The sequence below is a fragment of the Haliaeetus albicilla genome, chromosome 8 (genome assembly GCF_947461875.1).
Source record: "Haliaeetus albicilla chromosome 8, bHalAlb1.1, whole genome shotgun sequence".
In the NCBI taxonomy this organism is placed as follows: Eukaryota; Metazoa; Chordata; class Aves; order Accipitriformes; family Accipitridae; genus Haliaeetus; species Haliaeetus albicilla.
In genome coordinates, this window is record NC_091490.1 from 577,223 (window position 1) to 600,705 (window position 23,483).

The 23,483-nt window shown below is 45.5% G+C and overlaps 1 long non-coding RNA gene across 2 annotated transcripts in view; it reads left to right on the top strand.

Moving 5' to 3' along the window:
• LOC138686326 (uncharacterized) overlaps positions 1–20,129 on the top strand; it is an 81,426-nt gene extending 61,297 nt beyond the window's left edge. The window contains exons 8-12 of one of the 2 annotated variants that reach the window (XR_011325659.1): positions 3,293–3,377; positions 4,032–4,149; positions 4,700–4,860; positions 11,420–15,476; positions 15,760–20,129. This is a non-coding gene — a long non-coding RNA (uncharacterized lncRNA). Of the gene's footprint in view, positions 1–3,292; positions 3,378–4,031; positions 4,150–4,699; positions 5,028–11,419; positions 15,477–15,759 lie in introns of those variants that run through there. The other variant, XR_011325660.1, reaches the window with a different exon arrangement.
• Positions 20,130–23,483: the final 3,354 nt, after the last annotated feature.

Consider the following 23,483-nt stretch of genomic DNA (forward strand, 5'->3'; position numbering starts at 1 on the left):
TGCTCGCCCTCACTCTGGGGTGTTCACTCAAAATCCTAAGGGTGTTGGGAGCAGTCCTGTTTGTTGACCACACATTTTAGAAGAATGATCTTGTGGAACTGCCACCCAGCCTTTGTTCTATTTCCTGGACACTCAGCTCTCTGCAAATCTCTCTAAGTCAGTCGGGTTTTGTGTTTCAAAGTCTATATTCTCCAAAATGCAGAGGTAATGTTTAAGAAAAAAATAACAATAATGGAGGATTTTGGATTAGTTGAGTTCTTTTACCTTTAAATAGATGACTGACAAGGAAAATTCTAGTTTGCTGCAGCACAGTGCAGACACAAAGCTGTTTTTCATTGTTTATTACTGTTTAATAAACAGCAACCTGCAGATATAAGACAGTACTTTATAGACTAGTACTGCTATATTGTTGTGAAGATGATGCACTGCATCTAACCCTTCAGGTAATGGACATGGGTCTTTTCATCTTCCATTGATTTTTGCAAGATGGGTTTTATCAGCTGAGATGCATACAGTCTAGGTTCATGCTGAATACCGAGTATATTCATTAAAGCGTAGAGAAGAACTCAGGAAAGACATTAGTCCATTAATCACTTGCACATATAATGACCTTCATGCCTATATGTCAAAGTGGCCAGCCAAGTCACCCTGAGTGGCAATGCCAAAACACATTAATTCTCAGCCCAGGCGAGAGGCAGGACGGTACACTCTCCGGAGGTGGCCACAGGAGGAACAGCGTCCTGCGAGGAGCAGGGTGAGTGTGCAAAGAGGTCATCCTAGAACATAAAGAGTACAACCAAAAGCAAACAGCTGCAGGAGCGCGGTCGGTCCCAGCAGACCCTGGCAGAGAGCAGCCCCCCTGCCACCTCCATGCCCATCAGCACCCGTGCTGGACCTGGCCCGAGCTGGGGGAGCTGGGGGTGCTTGCGGGCGTAATGCAGCATGGAGAGGTTTTCAGCAACAGAATAAGGTGATGTTGTTCTTTAAAATGCTGATATCCACAGAGAGGGGAGTCTAGCATTTTGACGTACTGAATTTAACCCCTGTACAGATTGCTCACAACTTATTTGCATAGACTGATCCCTGTCCAGAGTCCTTTTCAGTGGCTAGGAATGATCATTAAGGCAAATTGGAAATCAAATGGACAGACATGTTGTGCTTTCAATGATTATGCCAGCATTTTAAAACTGTGGTTATAGCATAGAACAAGGCAGAACACATTTCTTTAAAAGGAATTATGTACAAAAGCATGAAACCTTTTCTGCAACTATTCTGATAACAGAGTGCAAAGACTGTCTGCAAAAACAGCACAAACAGCCATAAGATGTTCAGCCTGAGTGAAATTTCTGCTTGTGCTGGTACCATGTCCTCCACTGCTGCGGCTGTGGGCTGCTTCAAACGCGGTGGGACCTTGTGAAGGAGAGACTGTGGCCCATGATAGCTGCCAAAACCAGCATCCGTACAACCTCACCACTTGACATTAAAGAGTGATTTAATCCCCTACATCAGAGCTTTTGTGACGCGATATTTGGCTTGTGTTTCTGCGGGACTATTGCAGGAGGCAACCCTGTGGCTGCGGGCAGGGCTGGGGGCAGGCAGGAGTGCTGTGCTGCCCTCATGCTGCCCAGCCTGGAGCAGCCTGGAAGCCAGCGTACACCAGCATGGTCCTGGGCCCTCCTGAAGGATGGTGTGTGGTTCCCTCACCTGCCTCCTCCTCACCCGTGACGTGGGGAAGAGCACTCCAGCAGGAGCTGTGATGGAGAGTTGAAGGTGGACTTCACTTCATGTGCCTCAGGGAGCACGTGCATCAGGCAGGGATGGGCAGAATGGATGCTTAGCAGAGAGCCAGAGCCAAAGCGCATGCCACATGGAAGGATGATTTTGAGGATGCTCTGTGAAGTTACAAAAACAGCACTTAGGCTAACCGGGGATGTGAGTCTGACCCAGCTTCACGGATGGGTCCTTATGCTCGCGATGTGTGGGTATTCAGCCAAATTGTCCACCACGGAGATCAAATGGATCTTTGTCTATGTCTCTTGGAGTGAGATCAAACTTTATCGTTCAGCACAACTTTCTGCCTTTTCTCCAGAAGTTTTCCTTCTCCTTTTCCCTCGTTGTGGTGTTTTGGCGGGGGTGGGAGGTACGCAATGCAAATCACCAAACGAACACAAGATCAGTCACCTCATGTCAAGGGCTGATGTTGTTAGTGGAGGTCTCCTGATGTGAGCTAGGCATGGCAGGGAGAAACGAGGGGAAACTTAACAAAATGCTGACCCTCCACTGTGCACAAATGGCACTGTCATGGCAGTGTCCTGGGCGAATCCACCCAGGGCATCACCATAACCTGGGCATGCGTGGGGCTCTGGGCAGGAGCATTGGCAGGCAGGAGGGGTTGGACAATACCTGCCTACTAAAATAAGCATAGCCTCGAGCGTGGAAACATTGTCAAATGGGGCTGTCTGTGGCTGAGATCACTTGTTTCCCAGTTGAGCAGGAATGCTTCAAACTGCTGCTATGTTACAGCCTATGAGCTGTATAAGTGATATAAAACCACTTTTTAATTTATCCTGAAATGGTTCTGATACACTGAAAATCCTGATCGCACTAACTGCTTTTGATTTACTTTTCTTTCTCATCCATAGTGCTGTATACTTTCCAGATAACTCCAGTGTCTAATTTGCCAATTCTTTGTTTTCCTTTACCAAATCTCTGCTAGACTTTGAAAAAAAGAGGTGACTCTATCAGCTTTCTTGGCGAGGTTTCGTTGACTGTCCTCAGAACACCCTCATTCGAGCAGCTTGTCTGTGGATTTTTAGTTAACTGCTGGGGAAGCTGCTTTATGACAAAAGTATGATTAATGATTGCTTTTGCATGTTTCTTATAAATGAGATGCTCTGTCACTAAATAAATACACAAATAAATGGGCTGGGTGTAGAAGAACATGTTTTTCACCAAAAATGACATCCTTAGTTGTAAATTTTAACAGATGTCATGAAACCAAATATATTATAATCTATTACAAAAAGCCTTTGAAGTTCTATTTTAATTAACTTGCAAAGCCATCAGGACTCTTGGAGAGAAAATGATATGTGTCATGTATCTCAAGAACTGCTTGAATGTGATCACGTGGATGTGATGGGCATGGCTGGAGAATAAAAGTAGCAAAGAACAGAAGCTAAGAGCAGTCACTGCTGTAGCAACGCATAGTTGATATTTAGCAAAGCACCCCTGGCATGGAAAGCAACTGTGAAAAAATTGCTACCACCCCCTTAAAAAACCCTTCTTATTCCAGCAGCAAAAGGGGAAAGGCTCTGAAGCTGAAGCCAGCGTTTGAAGAAGCTGAGCCTTAACAGAAGCAGAGAATGGTATATCCTGGGGTAAGAGTATATTCACATACAGATGATGAAATTCTTTTAAATGGTTTTCCCTGGATGCTCTTGCTCTCAATCGATGTCAGTGGCTTGCAGCCCCCTCGCAGGTCCCTGTCCCCACTCCCCCTGCGGCAGTGCGGGGCCGTGGGGGTGATGCAGGGCACAGCATCCCCTGCCCAGCCAGTTGTACCTGCCCTCACTGGGTAGTGCGGATGGGGCCCGTCTGGACTGCTGTAGAAATAAATGCTGTGAAGCTGCTCCAGAAGCAGCATCCTCCCAGACCAAAGTCCCAGCCGGCCTCGGAGCCAGGCAAATGCAGGAGCCCCAGCACCAAAACAAGGCTCAACATACCTTGTACAAAAAGGATGTAAATATGTCTTGAACTTCTGATGACGGTGATGCCTGTGAAACTGAAACACATATCTCAGGCGGAGCAAGTACTCAAACCAGCCAGAACTAGGTCTCAGGCAGTTTGCAACTTGCTTTCCTCCCGTGCTGCCCAAGGCAGGTGTTAGCATTGTAAAGATCACTGCCCCTCCACAGCCTTTGCACAAAATCTGGGGCTGATCTTCAGCAAGTGCAGCGTGGCTTGTTCGTTGTGTGAGTGTTGGTGGGCGCTCCATCACACGCTGCAGAGACCTTGCAGCTTTTCTCTTCCAGAAACCTCTGACTGAATGAACGGAGATGGGGACCATACTGGATTTGTCTCTGAATATATTATAATGGCTATGGGTGGAGCTCCTGCTTGCTCTACAGCATTGCTGTTTTTTGACTGAAGGTAACCATATGCTCTATTTCCAGAGCATGTGTTTCAATGAGATTTCCATACCAGAGCAGATGGGCATGCTCCACTATGGGAGAATTGTTTCTCTGTGGCACTGCTATGAGCCCCGGTGTGTACCCATGGAGTAGATGGCACTTCACGTTTGTGTAAGATAAGCATGTTTTAAGTAGGTTTGTGATTCCCCTAACTAATATAAATTCCAATTAATCACTCTTCTAAAATCCCAGTTGCATGCCCACTGCTCGCTGGCTTTCCAGTTTCATATTGTCACTCTTTTTGCTCCTACTGATGCCATCATCCACTGTATCACTGCTGCTGCATTATGGAGGTCTTCCAGCCTGGTGTAAACAGATATTCTTACAAACCGTCTATTGTGTGCTTGATCATCAGCTAGACGAAGCAGCAGCAGAGCAGTCACTGGCGAGTCAGTCACCAGCCTACTTCTTATCCTGTCTGTGCTCAATGTCTTGCTCTACTGTAGACTGCTTGCATAATATTGGGCAAGTAATTTAGAAGCACATAGATATCTAATTTCTCATTACAGTAAACAGGAGTTAATCCCTGCAGCCTGTGAGCTGTCCCATGCTGCCCAAGGCCCCGCTCCCTCACCAAAGGCTTGGCAAGGCTGCTCTGCGTTTCATGGGCACAGTGGGAGAACTCGCCACCAGCTCCTGCCCGGGGAGGTGGCACCGAGGCAAGACACAGGTAAGGCTCAAGCGGAGCAAAGAGAACGTGACCTGTGGCAGTGCGTTGAAACGCCGTGGTAAGTGAGATATCTACGACCCCTCGAGAAGAAGCATCGAGGCGTTCAGCACTCGGTTCTGCTGCCTGTGGCCAGCTCCCTCCCCTGCCCTGCCTTGCCTTCCCCTGCCCTCCCCTGCCCTGCCTTGCCCTCCCCTGCCCTCCCCTGCCCTGCCTTGCCCTCCCCTGCCCTCCCGTGCCCTCCCCTGCCCTGCCTTGCCCTCCCCTGCCTTCCCCTGCCCTCCCCTGCCCTGCCTTGCCTTCCCCTTTCCTCCCCTGCTCTCCCCTGCCCTCCCCTGCCCTCCCCTGCCCTGCACTCCTGCTTTTGCTGCTCCGTCCCCCGGCTGGTGTTTCCTCGGTGGCTGTCACTGCTTACCACCCAGGTACGCGCAGACCATTTTCTTTCACCCACTGATTTCCTGGTTTATTTGATTCTGAAATAATTGTGCTCAAGCATTAGAATAGTGTGATTAAAATTATTTTTAAAGAGCTACATGACTGCTCAGGGGCTTACATGGAAGAAATAATGGGATGAATAAATGGATGACTGGTGGATCTGAGTTTAAAATGCAAAAAAAGAACCAAGTTCCCTCTGTCATAAATGTGGGATTTAGAAAGTCTTATTTGAAGGTTTATCTAAAGGGTATATGTTTGATTATGTCTGCAATTTACAGATTGATCCCCAGTGTGAAGTTTTGCAGAGAAAAAGCTATTATTTTAGGGTCCAGGAATAGTAAGCAGCGCTAGATCCACCAGAACTAGGTGGATTTTCAGCGTGGAGGGAGCCAGGCAGCACTTGCCCTTCATCGGTATTTGAATGTGGGCTCTCAACTAGAAAAGAAACCCTGGAGGGCTGTCAGAGGATTATCTCCGCTCCTCTGCAGAAGTTCAGGGTATTGCCACCAGAGCAGCGTGCGCCTCCGATTTTATACCAACTTAGCCAAGATAAAAATCAGGCTCAGTTCTCCCAGCCTCTGAAGGCAGCCTGATAAAATTAGCAGGAGTACTTTTTTGTACAAAGTTCTTTTGATAGCTTAGCAAAGGCCAGAAGATTAAATACAAGGAGGAGGACTTCAAGCCACGTTTTCTCTGTTGGTGTAAACAGGTATCATTACACTGAAACAAATGGAAGTGCTCTTACTTTACACCACCTGAAGGCCTGACAAATTCCCATTTGTTTGATGCTATAATGAATAGCCATTTCATGGGTATGAGATGAGTTCAGGTACAAACCTTAGTTTTCAGTTTCCTGCCTGCCTCTGAATAGCAACCAGCATTATTTCACTGCAGTTGTTTTAAAAATTAACTTGTAATGCATTCTAGCCAATCCTTCCTACTGAATGATGATTTTTTTTTTTAATTTAATTTTTGGTTTTTAGATTGATGTCCTCATTGTAATGCATCTTCATTCTGCTTTCCACTAAAAGCTCAATATTGTGACTTATGTGGAATTTTTAATGGACAGACTTCTCATATAAATTTTGCAACCACCAGTAATTAGACTCACCCGCGTGCATTGCAGAGAGCAGGAACCTCTGTAGTCATCAAAGGTGCAGAGTCAGGGAAAGAAGCAAAGCTTTGTTTTCCCAGTGAAGCAGAGGGAGCTGCCCCTGAGTTTGCTATGCGTTATTGTGAACAGCTTAGTGGCAAAGTTCCATTATTTCTGACCTTTCTGTCCATATTATAGCACAACCGTTGCCATTTGGGACAATTCAAGGTACTTCAGATAGTTCTGTAATAGTCAGCAAACTGTTCTAGCATCATCATTAGCTGTCTCTGCGGCTGGCATGGAGTGAAGGCGAACACTTTGGGGCAATTCTGAGCAAGAGTTCCTTCAGCATCGTTTTCTTCTCCAGTAGTCTGATGCCAAATACGAATTTCCATTTATTATTGTACTGAGCAGCATAAAACATTTCTCAGGATTTTGCTGCTATCTTCCAAGATCCCAGAGAAGAGTACATTCATCTGAACCTATGATTTATTGGTGTAATGACCAAGAATTAAAGACTGAGGGTAACTAGCAGCATCAAGCCTTTTTGATCTTTAAAAAATCTCCCATTTTTTTTTAAGGTTACTTGCTACGTGCTTTGCTGTATCCAACAGACATAATTTCGGTCTCAGTTAACCTGCACTTTAGGTCAAAAGGAACAACAGAAAAATTAAAAGAGTTCGACCAGCAAGAAATAATTGTGAGTTTCTTACAAAGTGGATGAAAGAGAGCAAGAACTGCAGCTGTGGAGTCAGACTGTGGAGGCTTAAAGGGACTTTGGAAATGGTGAATCTCGCACGCCAAGCCTGCTGGGTCATCAGGGGAAACCCCACACCATTCCTGCAGCTTTCACAGGCTTGCCACGCACGAGAAGCTGTAGTGCCCACCCCACCTATTTTTAGGCCAGTTCCAGCTCTCCATCCTGCCCAAGCCTCTCCTGGCAAACCCATTCCTGTCTTGAACTCTCTTGCATCAGTTTGCATAGCGCAATGCTGCTTTATTTCGGAGCAGCAGTAAGATAACCGGGTGCTGGTGCTGACACTGGTCTTGGGTGACACTGGGCAGGACAGAGACCTCACCTCAGAGCCAGGTTCCTGCAAACCCCCCAGGTCTGACGTGGCACAAAGTGGTGAAACCAAGTTGGTGCAGAAAGGCTGCGGGAAACGCGGGGAGAGACCCTGCTGCTGGCGATTCTGGCAGTGAGCACCGCCAGCTTCTGCGGCCGATGCGGCGAGGAGAGGAGAAGCAGGGCACGCGCCCCAGCATCGCACGCCTTCGCTCCGCCAACCTGCCCGGGCTTTCTCAGGGCTCCCTATTTCAAACTGCGTATTACATTTACTGTCCCTGTCTAACCTGAAATTTCATGAATGATCTTTTTGATAAATTTTACTTTTAATGTTTTCTCCATCCTGTTAGGAAATATGCTGTTTACAGATGATTACGTTTTCTAAATGACTGCATTTGCTTCTTAGCCTTTAAGTGAAATGCCTGGAAAAATGTGTTTCTGTAGCCTTCAAGGGAAATAATGGGAAGTCCCTCCCTCCCCCTTCAAGACTGCTCTCAAAAAAATACCAGGTTTTAGCAGTGGATTTATCTCAACAATGCACAGTCATTTAAAAGCTTCCTGAGCTGTTTGTACTTACAAGGAGCATTTCTGATGCAACTTTAGAGCACACAAAGTAAATATGTCTAGCTTGGCAGACGGCTTGAAGAAAACCTACTTAGTTCAATCATTAGGTCAAGCCAAATAAATTTCTGCCTTCCTCAAAGAAAATTACTTGTGAATGTCGAGGCTGAAGTGATTTTAACTTACTTGACATGGAAGATTTAGTTACATCAAACAGTAATGAACAGCTGAAAGATGTAATTTTGGTTATAAAAGGAGCGCAGCAACTACACGTTCAAAGACAAAATAATTCTTACTATTCACTGCACCATAATATTTAAATACTTACGGCATTAAATATTAGTAAAACATATTTAGAGGCAGCTGATGGCTCTGAAGCTTAGTCCCCACTCAGTCTGTCAGATCCTTGAGTTTCAGAGGAAAAACTGTGCAGGAAATCTCGTTCTTTGGTCGTGCTTTTCATTGCGTTACAGATCAGTAAATGGCAGTAAATGGAGTTCTGGCAATGGGAAGGTCGCTGCAGGGCGTTTGGAAATGAAAGGACTATTTTGTGTCTCGTTTAGAGACTTCTCTTTATTTATTGGTGTGTGTTATCCAGTGGCCGGGGTAATGGGCCTCAGAAGAAAGTGTTGTTTAAGTAAAATAGCTGTGGTTTGGGGGGGAATAACTAAATCAGAAGTTCTGAGAAGCAGCAGCCATGTTCTCAGGCATCTGAAATGTATCTACTACTAAGAGCAAAGCAATTTTTTCTAATTCCAAAATCCCAGTTTGCAAGGATGTTAAATCATCCTTGGGCTTAACACAATAGTCTCTTGGCAACTGCAGATGCTTATCTTGAAAGATTCATTTTTACAACAGACTGAATTCTCAGAAAAGAGGCCAAACATAAAGATGTTAGAAATCAAAGCGAAAATCCAAAAGGGTTTTGAGGCTTGATTTAGTTCAGCATCCAAATGTTTGGCTATGTATTTGAAACTTATTCAAGCTGCTTAAATCTAGAAAACTGGTAATAGGCTCTATCCTCCCTGCTCTGTGACGGAAAGTCTTGGCACATATAGTTCCAAATTGCATTGACCTTTTTTTGCTGCCAAATTCTATTGCATTTTCATTTCTAATTTACTGTCCAATCCAGCCCCAAGGTCTCTAGCTTTTACTGCCTTTCTAGGTTTCCATTTCCTATTCAATATGTGCTTTTCCCCCTTGCTTAATATTTTTCATTTTTTGCCAGTTAAGTCTCATCTTATTACTCAGAAATTTAGGGACTGATATATGAGGTCAGACTGACAATCCATCCATTTTGTTATTCTTTCTTCTATAATTTACCAGGTTCAGATGCTTCAGAAGGCACAGAAAAAACACAGAAATGGATCATTGTGGAAACCTTTGTCCATAGGAAAAATCCATAGTGTATTTCTGTGCTGATGCAGGAGGGTTTATAGCCTCTTCCCAGCTGAAATAAGTGTTTCGTCTCAGCACCTATGTACAAATCTATGTTTTTCTGAATTCTATTAAATGTTCACTCTGAGTAATATCCCTTGGCAATGAGTTCCACAGGTTTATTCTGGAGGTTTCTTGGTTGTTTCTGCCTACATTTGTATTTCCTCTGGTGATACTGATGTTATTTATCTTTCTTGCTGGTTTGCTAATTTTCCACAGTAGTGTCACTTGTGATTGTCATTAATCTGCTTCCTTTTGAGTGGGAAGGAGGATGCTATGTAAAAGTAATTATAATACACATTCTCCCTCTAATTTTTAAAGTACATTTGTGTAGAGTACATTTTTAAGGTATACTGTAAAGGCTTTTCTCTGAAATCTGTGGTTGGAATTACTGACCTCTTCCTTTCTGGCAGCTCTTTTGCATTGCCATCTTTTGGTAAGACCTGGACCGGATGGGCTGCATGAGCCCCGCTTTTGGGCGGACGGCACCGGTGGTTCAGTGCCAGCCTTGCGGCCGGGTCAGACCCCACATCTGCAGTTACCTGGCACTTTCTCTGTTTCCGTCTGCTTATTTCTTTATTTTAGCATTCAAGGCTTGCCAGCCACGCTGGACTGGTGGGACCTTTGCAAATCTTCTTGGCAGCACTTCCCATCTTTCACTCGGCTTTCTTTCTCTGTATTGGATGCTTTTGATTCGTGCTTGGGATTTATCGGTTTAATTAATCTAATCTCTGCAGTATCATCCATGCTAACTGAAATAATTCCTGACAATGTTTTGTTGATCCCTGTGATTGCTGAATGGGAGTGAAGCTATGTGGCAGCATATGGCAGTATTTCTTATCTGTGGTGGCTAAGTTTAGCATTGTAGAGGGTTTTTTTAGTCCTTTTTCTTTTAATCAGAGTTGTCTATTTGCTTAGAGATTACGCCATTTTTGTGTGTTTCCTCATTGATAAAACTGTGCTTTTTAATGTTCTGTAAAATCCTATTGTGTTCCCACAGACTTCTGCAGGAGCAAGCTTCATACACAAAATCACAGGGCATTGCTACAGTGAAATGCATAGAAGTGGTGTGGTGCACAGGCTTTTTTTGAAGTATTAAAATTTGTTGTTTATTTTTAAACATTTACAGAAAGAACAATGCTTTTTAAATAAGTACATGATTAGATTAATCCGGGACTACTCTCAGTAAGGGCAATGGTACAGTTTCAAGCCCTCAGTGGTTATACAAACAGTGATTTTATATTGCTAATGTTTCTTTACTTATAAACTGCCAGTGAGTTGAGAGTTGCGATGACAATCCTGTCTTCCAAGGATGCGCTGAAGTGTTTTGGATCCCAGGGCCTGGTATTTACGGAAGGTTTTTATAGTACAGACTCAGCAGTTTGCACAGTTTGGTGAATTCGTTTAGAGCAATTAGTGTAACACCAGGCTGGATTTGTAAGTCTGTTTAAGCCATTCTACTTCGAGTATATCAAACTTTAAAACATCTACAGTACAAACATTGATTTTGTTTGGATTATTTCATGTATTTTTCCAGCTCTACTGAAACAGTGGTGAGTAACTCAACGGTTGGTTGACACAAGTCCTGGTCATTCCTTAGACTTGTGGACCAAAGGCCTGGCTGCATCCCGCATGGATTCCAAGATGGACCCCTTGCCTCTGAATTGATGACTTCCCTGGCCCTGCTGATGCAAAGGGATGATAGCAATTCTCCACCAATCCCCAGCAGCCAGTAGTGCAATATACTGTGCTTCTCATACCGTAATGGAAATCTGTACTGTCACTGTTGCAATATGTCATGCTGTACCTGCAGACCAGTGGGTTTGCCTTCCTGTTATCCTGATTCTGGGGTAGTTATTTATGTTGGCAACAAAGGAGCCAATCAAAAATTTACTCCCATTTGATTTATTTTTGACTTGCAAAACAGAGAATCAGTCTGCATATATTTAATACAATTTTTTTTTCCCCAGGGATGGGCCAGTTTTATTCTACATCTCTTCTCTGGGATGTGCAGAAAGCCCTACAATGCTATCTGGAGACATTGTGTGGCAGAAATCGCCTCAAGAGTATTTTCTTTTATGCTTTATCCCAAAATGCTTATGTGGCTGTTCACCACTCTCCCATCATTTATTAGAAGAAGCTTGTGCTCGTGTGGTGTCCTGTGAATGTGACTTGCTGAACAGACCTCCGGCAAATTTGCTGGGGTAAAGCAGATTGCTGCCCTGGAGAAGATCCAGACAGCGTGGGAGTGGCATTCTGTTTTGTTTTCTGTAGAAAAATTATAATTGCCTAGATATCAATTAACCCTATGGTACTGGCCTTCCCTTTTTGCAGTTTGTTCATTTGAAATCATAGATGGCTTCATAGATAGCATGAAGAGAAGTTGGGTTGTTTTGTTGGTTTTTTTTGCAAGTCCTGGTCTAGGTTCCTTGTTAAATTTAATTTTTTTTTTCCTCCGGAAGTAATTTTTACCCTTGTTCACCTAAAATAAGTGACAAGAAGATGGATGAAGCTCTCCTGCCCCCTATGTGTGTTTTTAGGGAAGAAGTAGGGTGGCTTGACTAGTAGCTCTGAGTCAGTGTTGGTACCTTGTACTGGCCAGCTGATTTGTACTGCTGAATTGCCATATTTTTCTGGACATCACCAGAAATTGTGTTGCTTGTGCTCATTAATTCCTTAATTTTTACAGGTAAGATAATTCAGCATAGCTGAGCCACGTCTTTTTTCTCAGACGTAGTCCACCCAGGTAGTCATATTCTCTCCTCTTCCACAAGCAGCTGGCACTAATGCAGTCAGTTTTCTTGGTTGCAGTGGTATTTAAGCAGTAGCCTAAATACCTGAGTGGTGCTTTGCTTCTGACCGTTGAACTGTGGCCACTTTTTCGCTGGTGGGTGCCGTGAAGGTATACTGGTATTCCTTGTCTGTGTATTAGTTTAGAATCATACGAATTCAAAGTTCTAAAATTAACATCTCCTTGTTTTTTCCTCACCAGTAGAACTGGCCAGAAAAAAGTGGAAAAGCGATGGTTCAGGCTGCAGCCCGCGTCCCTGCCAGCCCAAGCTGCCAGCGCGGGCCCCGAGCACCGGGGGACTGGGCAGCGCGGGCCAGGCTCCGCACGGGCAGGAGGTGGAGGAATGCAAATTTGTGCCAGTACTGGAGGACTGATTCGTATGTCGCAGCTAAGTCCGGGCCTGTTAGCACATCACTGACCCCAGGCACAATAACGGAATAGCTGATATGAGACTTGATTAATGAATAATTAATTAGAATGTATTCTAATTAGTGTCAATCAACTTGCTGGTATGGAAAATAGGACCAGCAGATAAGACTGACTATTTTTGTTAATGAGATGACAAATGTGGTAGATGAGGAGAGTATCAATACACCAGCCGTCTGTGTGGCATTTGCTTTGACAGCAGCGTGACATCTGGGGAGGAACTGGGATGCTGCTGGAGCGTCACGCGTGCTGGACCATCAGGTGGCTGGCACCTCTGCAGAGGGCTCGGCCGGCACCCTCTGTGCCCGCAGGGATGGGCAGTCGGGGAAGGTGCGGACTGCTCGGGCCCGGCTGCTGTGGAAACCCTCTGCTGAGCTGTGGTGGATGTGCGTGGGGAGAGGACCACACAGAGGGATCGTGCAAGGCGGTGGGGAGCAGCAGGGTGAGGGCCAGGAGAAGAAGCCAGGCACCGACGGGCTCGAAGGAGTCAGTCTGCTGAATTCAATAGTGAGATGGGCAAGGCATGATTCTATCCCAGCCTGTGAGTATGAACACAGGGAGCAGAAGTTTGATAACAGAAAGCTTTTAAATTGCGTGGATGGGGATATAAGGAGATGTAAAGCTGGAGGCTGAGATAAACGCACATTATATGTATGGCGAGGGTAATTTGGTAACTGGAGCATCCTGCCAGAGCTGATGGCTGACTCCTCATTGCCAAAATGTCTTAATGGAGATCGGTTTGTGGTTTTCTGAAAGGGTGCTCTACTTGGAAAGGAATTAATCCTGGAAAGTTTTATGCCCAGGCCACAGCGGATGCTCACAACAGCCCTTCCTGGCTGCGTACCCACAATTGCTTGCTCCAGTTAATTTCACTGGAAGCAGGATCAGACCCTCACCCAGCCGATGGCGGTCGCGGTGCTGTGGCACATGGGTGAGCGGCACTGGTGTCTGTGGCTCTGCGGCTAATCAACATGTCCGCTGAAGTGGATTTGATTTTGAGAAGTCTTATGGACCCCAATAAAGATCAGTAATCATTAAAATTAACCACACGCTGATTTAATCAACATATAGCTTTGTTAATTACTAGCTCTTTCTTCATGTCCATCTGTTTTAAAGATTTTAGTGAACCTGCAGCAGATGTTCATGTAAATATAATAAGCTGGTTGCCATGCAAATATAAAATTTTCAGGAGTGTTTGTGTAACAGACATCCAATTTATTTGTGCTGTTGTCAGTATCACGTCTTTAGTGGTTTAAACACAAAACTGATAACTTTGTTAAAATCCCCGTTAGAATCAGCCTCTGCTGTCAGGCTGTCCCTCTGCCTGGCCTCCCCGCCACATCCCACTCCTGTGTTTTGTCCTCGATGGCCCAGGCCCTGGAGATGTGCCGCAGCATTCCGGCGCTGTCCTGGGAACTGCCACGTAAAAATGAAATAGGACCTGTCTATTGACACTTCCTTCCAGGGTATAAAAAATAATTTCTGCACTCGCGGTGAATACGATTCATTCGTTGTGAGTGGTGTAAGCGGGGAGCGGTGCGGGGAGCGGAACGCTGCGGGTTTGCAGCCAGCTTTTTGCTCTGACCTGTTGTGCCGGCAGGGTGGCTGGTTCGGCGAGCGGGAGGTGGGCAGGGGAGCGGAGGGGGATGCTCGCGCGGGGTCCCGCCTGGGTGTGGGGTGGCCAGGGGACACGGCGGTGAAACTGGGCTGGCCTGACAGTACAGAAAGCCAACAGGCAAGTGTTTTAGAACCTGAAATTGCTTTTTTAAAAATGAATTCCCAGTGGCATGAACTGAAAAAAACCCCAGCCAACCCCTAGGTTTTATTTTGCCGCTAGTGACTAAATGGGGTGCATTTTGCTGGATTAATTTTTTTATGATTAAACAGAATCCCCAATACAATGGGAAAAAATGCATGAAAAAGTCTGACATTTGCAGAAGAGCTGTGTTCTGCTGAAAATACTTTAAAAGTTTAAGACTTAGCTTTTGAGTCCACAAGCTTAATAGCAGGTTCAGGTGGATAGGACTCGCAGTGAGGATGTGAAGCAGAGCAGCCAAGGGCAGGTCCCATTTCATCGCTGGGAAACAGGCGCTTCTCCAAGGTAAGCAAACTGGGAGCGCTGAGGGGGGGGCACTGGCTGCAGTGAGTTGTTCATGCCGTGGCGAGGATGAGCCAGGATGGGTTTTGGTGAGGTGGTGGTACGGATGCGGTCCAGTCCTTAGGCTCATGGGGGTGCAGCCATGAGCGCTTCTGCACGCACAGCCCGTCCATCCCCGGGGGGTGGGCTGTGACCTCTGAAAATAGGGAGCGTCAGCTCTTACTGTGCCCAGGTGGCAATCCCTTCTCAGCTGCAGATTACCCTCATAAAAGGCACCACCAAAACTCCCTGCACGCTCCCAGGAATTGATACAATAGGTTCAGATTGTGAATTCAGGGAGGAATCTCTTTTTTTTGTTAAGTTTGCACAGAGAAGGCCCTGGTCGATACAAGGGGTTCCTACATGCGACTGCAGTGCAGTTAAGTGATAGTAATCCCAGAGGCAATCAAACAACAAAGGAAGAAACTCACTGCTCGTCTGCAGAAGGTGAAAACCCACTGATTCTCAAATTCACTTAGCAATGTCAAAGACATATAGCCATACACCCCCTTTAAGTTGTGTCACCTCCACGTCCGAGCTGGAGACCTCTACCTCCGACCGGCTGCCCCTGCAGTCGTGTCTGGAAAGGGGTAAAACCCCAGCAGAGCCCCACGACATGCGACGTTGCTCGGTTGTCCCGCCAGCTCTGCTGTCCTCCCCAGTTGACCAAAAGGTGGCGGGGGGGGCTCCTTCCGTGCCGGGAAGAGATGCTGGCTCCGTGGGGTCCCTGTGGCCAGGCGGGCGTCACCGCGGGGCGACGGTGAGAGGGGACCAGCAAGAGGCACGGGCACCTTCAGCACCGGTGGGGCAGGCTCTTGGCTCGTTTGCAAAGCCTCCTTTAAGATGGATTTTAAAGTCAATTAGAGATGACCTTGCGGCGTAACGGGAAAACTGACAAAACGCAGAATTGCCTATTCATATTGGTTGTCTAGATTTTCCATCTGCCTTCAGAAAAGAATTAATCTAATAAATAGTAGAACTTCAGCCTCAGATTATGCGTTTCCCTAACCCACCGCGTGCGTTTTTATTCCTCCCTGCATTCAGCGGGTACACCCACCAGGCACGGATGCCGGGCAGGGCGCGGATCCTTGGCTGCTGGGTGCCGTGGGGACGCCCCAACCTCCCTGCTCCCGGGGCTTCCCCACACCGCGCCTGTCCCCGAGCAACCCCAGGCAGGGTCCCCACCCCGGGGGTGATCCCCCCTCTGCGAGGGCCCTGACGCTGGGCAATGAGAGCCTGGGAGCCGCCGGCTGCGGTGAGCCCCGGGAATTCATCACCACCGACCCCGCTGCCGTGCCCCCCGTCCTCTCTGTGCCCCTCCAGGGCCAGGCAGCTCAGGGGTCCCGTAGAAATACCAGAGAGCGTTGTTGCTTGCTGCTGGCTTCCCCAGAGCGGATCACCGTGTACCGCACGCCGACAGCCTGCCGCGATGGTGAAGCTGCTGGCGGACGAGCGATGGAGGGTGTGAGCCCAGCTCGGCGCACGCATTTGCCCACGGTCTGATGCTTCCATCCCCACAAAACATTTGCAGCCTGGCGCTCGTCTCTCTCTCTTGCATGCATTTATCTTTGTAAAGCATTAGCCAGCAGCTGATTCTGCACGCGTGTTGGAGGTGACATGAAAAATTAAATGTATATTTTGGTGCTGGTCGGGGGAGTAGAGGGAAAGATGGATCTTAACTCAAAGTTTCCTGCAGAGAGCTGAGTCTGGAGTTATCTTTCGTTTATGTCTGCACTTGAAAAGAGCTCCGCTTTCTGATTTCTTCCCTTAGTTTTTAGCTTCTGAGGATTTTGGTTTCATTTAGCTCTGCATTGGCAATGACTTCAGGAGCCTAGAGAGGAGGATGAGAGCAAGTGAAGGCAGATCATTAAACAGCTCTCTTCAGGCACCTTTTGATCTGTGCAGTCCTTACTCTCAGATTGGCCAGACAGACCACTGCTGGCATGAAATTCCTGTGCACGGTAGAAGATTTATGATTTTTTTCAGGGAAGGGAGCACAAAGAAACACACACCCACAAGTGACTGGAAAGTCCCAAGAGCAGAGGTGTCAGCCCCTGCGTGCCCTTCCCAAAGCAGGCATGAGGAAGTGGAGATGAACAGCGAGGTGGGGCTGGGCAGAAATCCGGCGTCTCGGCAAGGGCAATTCAACATCGGCAATGAAAAAGGAATTTAAAGATGATGGGAAATGATCAGCAATGGTGAGCGGAAGTTAATCTAAACCAAACTCACTGAATTATTTATATAAAGAAGTTTTTTTGCAATTTCTAGTAATCTTTGCATAATATTACTAATTTTTCTATTAATACTAAAAATATGCCCTTCTTGACCGAACACAGCAAATGGTAGAGAAGCTTCTATTTCCCACCACAGTTGAGTCTTACTACAACAAATCCTTAGATTTCAGATGACAGTGGAAATTAATAGCAAGAATAAAATCTTATAATTGAAACTGAAATGAAACTAAATCTTACAGATGGGATACTATCTTGAACTTTAGTCTGAGTGTCTAAGGAATCACTGTGCTTTTTTAATTCTTTGATTCTTCTCCATAAATGTTTTGACGTGCTCGGAAATTTATCTTCATTATTAAGGCTGCTAGAGCATCACATAGTGGTGAGGCCAAAGTCAAAATTTTTACTTACCATTTGCTCAGAAATAAATTTCCAACTGGAAATCTACGTTATGGGCTTATTTCTCCTATTAGTCACAAGAGGCAACACTTTGTTTTACGGCAGAGTGCAGCACGTGTCTGTGCCCTCCCTGGGCGCCCAGGGCTGCTTGGCGCCACCGGGGCTGGGAGCATCCCGACTCCTGCGGGCACTTGGGGAACAATCCCAGATCCCACCGTGGTCAGTGCCTTTCATTTTTATTACTGATACTAGAAACCTGTTTGGTAAGAATATGGCATTCCTATAATCTGCATTCTCTGACTATTACTCCTGCCTAGAAGCCCTGGTAACTGTTCTTTTTAAAAGAAGATAATTATGGTTTTAGACCATATTGATATTTTAGTTAATAGATTCAAGACCTTCCCTTTTGCATCTGTTTCTCTTCAACCCTGTCCTTTCAGATGTTGCATTTCTCTTGTGTACATAATTAAAAGATGGCCTTAAATGTGTAGGAAATGAGAGGCTATGAAAAGGAGGAGGAACGCCTTTAATTTTATGCCTTTGTCCCACAATGGTGTTGTGTGGATTAAGAAAAGAGCTTCTTACCAGTGTGAGTATGCGTTTCTGGTGCTGGTGTCTCAGGTGGGCAGATGCTGAGCCGGTGCTGGTGATCCATCCCTCTGACGGCACAGCCACCGGTCCAAGGGTGGCGGGAGCCAACGCTGGGGTGGGATTTGGTTTCTGAGGGCTTAGACCCAGCACCCACTTTGGTGCTCCCGACAAACACTCCTCGGTGATTTACTGTGATCACACTAAGCCTCTTGCCTTTAGAGAGGAATTAAAATAATTGTGGGACATAATGGAGGAAAAATCCTTTAGTATTTCCTTCTTTATAATTCATATTTCTATAATATCCTTTAATTTCCTCTAAGCTCCTTAAGTGCCTGTGAAACTGAAGAGTTCAGACCCTTTCTACACTGTTTTGTTATTGAGGTGTGAAATATGTGGTGCTCCCATTACTGATCCTTATGAGCCCTCATGGTCCCTTTTCCAGCAGCTGTGCTGGTGGTGGGGCTGGACCGCTTGATGTGGTAAGGATTATTTCTGAAACGAGCTGCGTGTCACTGCTGATTGTGAAAAAGGACATGAGATACTTTTATTTACTAGTTTTGTGTGTGAGTTTAGGGTAAGGATTACAAAAAGTACTTGCTGTTCCTTTGCATCACGTATGCATCTGTCACTCTCCGCTTGCAAAAAGCGAGCGAGGAAACCACGGCTTTCAGGATTGGGCCATTTTACTGAGTAAGCGTAGAGCTCTGAACCCGGTGGTTTCTGCCATCCTCTGCCTTTCCCTGTGCCATGGTACCGACGGCTGATGAGGTCCCTACGGTGGTGGCACTGGTCCCGAGGAGGGGCTGGCATCGCGCTGGTTCCCACGCTGCCTGCCTGCAGTGCGCCATGCTGAGCAGCGGTTTGGGAGGGCGATGGGCTCATCCCCCGCTGTCAGAGCGGGAGACGAAGGGACGTTACAGCTGGCAGACCCCCTCGGGAGTCCCTGCTGTGACCAGCCCCTGCTCCCGGCTGTGGGTGTGCGAGCACATCTCCTGCTCCGACTCCGACCATCGCGGGTCTTTGTGCAGCTCCCCCTGCTCGCCGGGCAGCGTTGCTCTCTGACAGGGTAAGCATTACCGCCGTGGTGCTCCAATACATATTGCAAACCCCTGTCCAAAAATGGTGCCGGTGTACCCGTGACCGGCGTGGCTTGCCATAAGCATCAGCTCATAGCATTTGCTGCCTCAGTTGATGTCAAGGACCAGCTTCAGGTTGTTGAAACTGACACAGACCTGTGTTAATTTGCCCAAAGCTGGTGAAATGTGTGGGATTTACACAGTGTAATTCAGATAGCAGTCTTTTCTGATTGATTCCTGGAAGATTTTTCTGTTTCAGTGCCCGTTGGCTGCAGTGCAGACCTCTGAAGTTTGGTGCTGGACAACCACCAAAGCATCACTCGGGGTGGATCTTCTTTTTTGGTGATACTGGAGGTTGTCGATTCCTCAGCAATATGCAGTAACAGCTGCTAAATATCCTCCTTCTTGAAGCTGAAAGATTTATTGCAGTATTTCTTGGTGTTTGTTGCCAGTTTTGAATTTAGTAACACCTTAAATTTTGTCCAGTTAAAACACTGGTTTTAATAATATATAATGCTTTTAAATCTGAGTGGTAGGAAACAGGTTAAACATCTCTCTGTTAACAGATGTGTGGATTATTCGGCAAAAGTGTCTGCCGTGGTCATCTAGTTTGACCTCTTGCATAACAGACGCTTTAAAATTAAACCTGAAAATCCTTCCTGAAGCCCTTTTCCTTTTCCTTGTTTAGAAAAAAAAATCCATTTTGATTTATTCACAATTGTCTCATTTCTTCATAATGTGAAGACGGTTTTGTTCACTAAGAGTCCTCTACTATCAGTTTAAGTCACCTTCTGAACATTTCAGAATGAAATGAATCGTCGATCTTCTCAAATCTTTTACTGCAAGGTTTCCAGATGCAAATTATTCTTGTAGGTCTGCTCTGTGCTGCTTCTAATGTTTCAGCACAATTTTGATGTACTGATGACAGCACAAGGTTCAGTATTTCACTGCAAATCTCACAGTGGAGGTGGATAAAGTTTTTCAACCCGTATTTTTTCTGCTTTAAAAGAATAAAAAGTTAAAACCAAATTAATGTGTGCTTTGTCAAATTGTCTATCAAGTGTGCTGTTCACAAATCAAGACAATCTCAGAACTTTTCTTCAGATGATGCTTTCTTTTTTCAAACATGTTGTCTTTAGACATTTCCGACGTTTATATTACAGAAAGCGTATCCCCTATTATTTTTACTTTGGTGGCAGTAGTGAATACTTTGTTCCAAGTCAACCTTAAACATTTTTAAAGTTATTTTTCAACTCAGTGAGCTAATTTCATCTTTTGAAAATCAGTTTTTAAGAACTTTATTTTTTATCTTCCTTTCCCTTGATTTGGGAGACTATGGGAAACCTTTATGACTAAGCCATATATGTTTTTATAAACTGGATATCAGGCAGACATAAGTTAAAAAATGAGTTACCACAATATTGCAGATTAGGTTTTTGAAGTCTGTCAAACCAACAAACAATGAAAAATGGAATAAAGGAGTTTCAGATTGCAATTGGGTAGCTATTTGGTATTTGTATTTATTAATGCTGCAAATCAGTACAAATTTTCTGAAGAACCAAATTTACTAGCCTTATGTGTTCATTTGAATATTTACTGCCAATAAATATCTCAATAAGCCACCATTTAGAAAGTAATTTTCATAAAAAATAACGGCCAGATCCTCTGCAGTTATGAACTTCCATGCAGAGCGTGTTTACAGCAGCTGCCAGCCCGACCCCCTCTGCTGCAGGCCCTGCAGTTTTTATTAACCTCCCTCTCCCTGTAATTTTCAGTGTTTTGAATTGAAAAGCTCTGTGGCAGGCTGCTGTGGGGAGCTGGTCATGATTTTACTTCTCAGCGGCATCACGGATCTGCACCAGAAAGCATGCATTCCTCGCTACGCAACCTGCTACCGGAAAGGTCCAAAAAATGGCGTTTGTGGAAAAGCCGCTCGCTCCCGCTGGGAGCCTGGTGCTGCCGCCCCTGGGTGCGCAGGGAGCGAGGTGGGCTGCAGCTCCCAGGGAGACCGCAGCCATCGCCTGCATCGCAAACACAGCTGCCCAGACCCAGAGGGTCAGAAACCCCCAACGAAATGGTCTGAGAAAGAAAACAAACCCAAAATAAACAAATCTCATTTCTGAGGACAACCCTCTGCTATGGAAACGAAAAAGTCACTTTGGTGACCTTTGCTTGTTCTGTCATGTCTGCTAAAATAGTTGGATATTTTTGCTTTTTGAAGTGCTTGGACTACAAAAAGCATGCACCAGATTCTCCTTTGTTAGCTTAAAAAATAAATAAGAACAGAACATTGTCTTTCTTTCTGACTAATTGCATACCAAATTGCTTTGCAGTTGCAACAGAGAAAGCCCATTCTGTTTGTTGGTTTTTTGTTTTTTTTTTTTTTCCCTGAGTGAAAGATCTTTATCTCTAGATGTTTCCCAGGAAGGCATTTTCATAACAAGAGTCTATTAAGAGATGCTTATGGACTTCCAGGCCGTCTGAGAGGTTACAGGAAAAAAAAAATAAAAAAGAAGCGGAAAATGCTGTGACATCGTACACATTCCAGCTAAAGTGTCCGTTGCTATAGCAAATGCAGGCGCATAGCTAACCTCTAACACAGCCTGCTTTGAAAATCTGTGTGGTTTGTTAAGGCTTTTTTGTTCCGAGGCATTCATTTTCTCCATTTCTGCTGCAGTGCTAAACTGCTCCCAAATTATTGGAATTTATAGTCTAGGAACGGTGGTAGATGTTAGGTGTGATCTATAAAACCTTAAAGCATTGATGAGTAAATCTTCTGTGGCATCCTCACTAGCACATTAGTACATTAATGCAATACTTGTGGAGCAATTTCAATGTTTTATCTTATTTTTCAGATTAAAGATGGATCAAAGCTAGAGGAGAAAAAGCATGGCTTATCCAAGTTGGAAGCTTTTCTGGAAATGGAAACATTTCTGGTTTAGGGTAACATCTGTTGAGGTTTCTGCTTTCTCCAAGCTTTTATTGGTTTGAATGCACCTCCAGACTGCCTCTTCCCTTGATGCTGTCAGCACCTTTCTGAAGTGCATGCTTTTTCTGTTAGTCTTTCGTGCAGTTTTGCAGCCCAACCTGCTCTAAGCCCCCAGAAGCAGCACAGAACCCTGGGCTGCCAGAAAACAGGAGCTCAGCCTTTCCAAGAGCACTGCCCTTCCAGGGGACTTGTGGCCGGCACAAAGAAAACAGTCATAGGTTTCAAATACAAATATAAATACAAGGAAAAACGTGGTTTTCAAAAGTAATTGCTATTTACCTTAGCTAGTGCAGGAAATAAATCTGGTCAAAATTTCTGTTGTTCGCTCTGGAAAACAGCAGCTTGCATGAACTAAGGACCAGCTAGGCTTAATGGTCACTGGCTGATTTAAAAAAGCAAAAACCAGTAGGCATAGGTAAACCCAGAGCTTGCTCTCTGAAAGATACAGAGAATTCCCAATATGAAACACAGTAAATTACTATAACCCAAACTGCTATAATTTTGTAGAAAGAAATAGCCTGGTGAATGTCTATAGAAAAGTCTGGTTGGATTCGATTGAGATAACAAACTATAAAATTGATGTTAAATCAAAATGAAGGGAGCTTCCACCACTGCACGTTAAGAATTGGACTGACGTCAACTTACTGGCCCAGCCTGCCCAAGAGCCCGTACAGTGCCAGGTGTTGCAGGCAAGACATTGCAGGATGCTGGCATTTAAAGTGCAGAAACCCAAATGAAGTTGTGTTTTCTGAGGGAGGACTGTAAACCGCAGGGATCTCTGCCCTGTCCGGAGGCATATGCAAACCCTCAGTGTAACCTGCCGTGGCCACAGCCCCACGCATCCTCAGCGGAGGCAGCGGCTTCCTTTTAGATACATAATATAACCTTCTCTGCACAATAATGAAATCGCAGATATCGCTATTCTGCTATCTTCAGGTGTCAGAGTGGTGCTCTGTAGCGGTGAGGATTTACTGCCCTCAAGTTCTGCAGGGTGGGAAAGGCCATAAAAGCAATGCCACTGAGACTGCAATAAAGTCAGAGTCAATTCTCCTGAGTCGCCTTTGAGGACAGAAACACTTGCTGGGCCCTGGCTGGTCCGCGCTCAGGTTCTTTCCCTGCTCGTGGGGGCTCACCCAGGCGCTCGGGGTGGCACAGGCAGAAGATGCAATTGCCTGTGCTGCTGTACCAGCCCTGTGGGGGGAAACTGCACCTGCAATACCCGCAGCAGCTTTAAAAAATGCAGACAGTTTATGGTTAAATGTACTTTGTTTACTCTCTTGAGTTTACTCTTTGTTTACTCTTTGTTTTAGCTCTTGGAATGGAAAGGTTGTGCCTTGTTCTAAAACTGAAGTGAACAGAGCAGCAAAGAAATGCACTTGTGCCTCTTGAAAAGC